The 2,059-nt window shown below is 32.1% G+C and overlaps 1 long non-coding RNA gene across 1 annotated transcript; it reads left to right on the forward strand.

Moving 5' to 3' along the window:
- Positions 1-12: 12 nt before the first annotated feature.
- Positions 13-1,821, forward strand: LOC101505545 (uncharacterized). Its single transcript, XR_190582.4, has 3 exons — positions 13-207; positions 660-839; positions 1,137-1,821. It is a non-coding gene; the product is annotated as an uncharacterized lncRNA (long non-coding RNA).
- The last annotated feature ends 238 nt before the right edge of the window (positions 1,822-2,059 follow it).

The following is a 2,059-nucleotide window of genomic DNA, read 5'->3' on the forward strand; positions in this document are numbered from 1 at the left end:
GTTAACCAATTTTGATACTCCATTGCTATATTGTTGTCTATGCATTATTTTTCTCTTTCAAGTGTGTTTATTGATTAAGACTTTATTGGTTCAGGGGGATGAGCATGTTGTTGCTGTGGACGAATTGATTGAGGCTGATGAAGTTTTTTGTACAGGAACTGTTGTTGGTTTTGCTCTTGTAGGGAGTATCACATATCAGAATAGAAGGTAACATAACGGATTTAGATACAATGAATGTCTGTGTCAACTTTTTGGTTTCAGGAACTATTCTTAGAACACCTTACAAGTTCAAGAACTATAATGGGGTTTCACTCTTAACATATTTATTAAGTTAACATTTTCTCAATCTAATTATAATTGAAAGCGAGTTGCAACCATATCTTGTCAGTGCCTCAATCTAATCAAAATCTTACTGTCTTTTAAAAAACATGTCTTTAAAATTGAGGTTAACACATTTGAGTGGACAGATTATGGTATGATACCTCTCAACAATTGAATACTATTTATTGGGATCGTCTTGCATAAAACACTAATATTGGGATCGTTTTGCTTAATAACTCTAAAATATGAACATATATATCTATTTTGTTTATTGAATGAAGTCATGTCTTTAATGGTGGTTTTGTGTATGTGTGACTAACTTAAATAATGAATTGCAGATTTCATGTCTTAGGGCATAACAGACTCAATTAAGTAAGCAGGAATATCTTACTTCAAAGGAGGAAGTTGACACTCAAGAAGGTCGTGCGAGACAGCTTGAGGAAGAGATTAGAGATTTAAGACAAAAACACAAGCAAGAGTTGCACGAGGCATTGATGCATATGGAGCTTATTCAGCAGGTAAAGTTTATGCTTCAAGGGTTTTTCCGAAAAATTTAACAAAAAAAAGTCGACTTGCTTTTTCAAGTACCTTTCAAGACATATGTGGGTGCTTGGGATAGAACATATGTTAGTGACCTAATGTAGAATATTTGAGAAATCTATGGAATTGAATTTTGAAACCATGTATGAAAATGAAAACAAAAAATTGATGGGATATGGTATTTATGGTAACAATGTTAAATTCCATCCATCTTATTAGAATCATTGGGAATATGTTTTTCAAGTTCCTGAATCAAGCACTTTGTTTTTTTTCAGGAAATAGAAAAAGAAAAGGTTGCTCGATCATATATGGAGAGGGTTGGTTGTGTTCATTATGTGCCATCATCATATCAAAGTCCCACAACAAAGCATAAATCTGCTTTTGAGAATGGTGTGATGCTTTGCTTCTTTTTATTTTTACATCACTTGGTTCAGTTATCTTGTCTATGATATTTTCGATAATATACTTTATGATGTATGGAATTTGTCCCGTAAAATCTCCTGTGCAAGCTCCCTTGGAAGAATGGAAGAAAGCTATTTTCTTCAAGCATCACTGGATTCATCTGACAGTTTTTCTGAACGGAGAAACCCAGGAGAACTAAGCATGAGTCCTTACTATATGAAGAGCATTACACTCAGTTCTTTTGAGGCTGCGTTTCGTCAGGAGGGTGAGCTTGCTTCATATATGTCGCGCTTGGTATGATTTGTTGCTTTCATTTTCTGTCATCATACCTTCCATGGATATCTCTTTGGATCCGCAATTGAAACTACAACAACAGTGATCTTGTCCCAGCACTGCCAATATGCACTGCAAACTAGAGAGCTCAAGCAAGTTATTTAAGGTCTAGCATAAAGCCAACTTATTGTTTTGATTGGATTTGGATCCCATATTCTATTATTTACTTTCTACATTCATAACCAAAACTTTTTGGAGTATTTTATTAAATATTTTGTTTAACAAGATGATTACTCTTTCTTTATGAAATTATTTTGCAGTTTATCACAATAAATGTTAAGAAACTCATTATGGCTTCTGTAGACAGTTTATTAAATCTTTTAGAACAAAATAACTATTTATTATATGTTTTAATAGAATTCGTAAAATTAAATTAATATTTTGTTATATATTTCAATGCCATTAGTTAATAAAAATAAATTAGAAATTTAAATTTAATTTACTGGTATTAATAATTTAGAAT

This window comes from Cicer arietinum, unplaced genomic scaffold, assembly GCF_000331145.2.
Source record: "Cicer arietinum cultivar CDC Frontier isolate Library 1 unplaced genomic scaffold, Cicar.CDCFrontier_v2.0 Ca_scaffold_5485_v2.0, whole genome shotgun sequence".
Lineage (NCBI taxonomy): Eukaryota > Viridiplantae > Streptophyta > Magnoliopsida > Fabales > Fabaceae > Cicer > Cicer arietinum.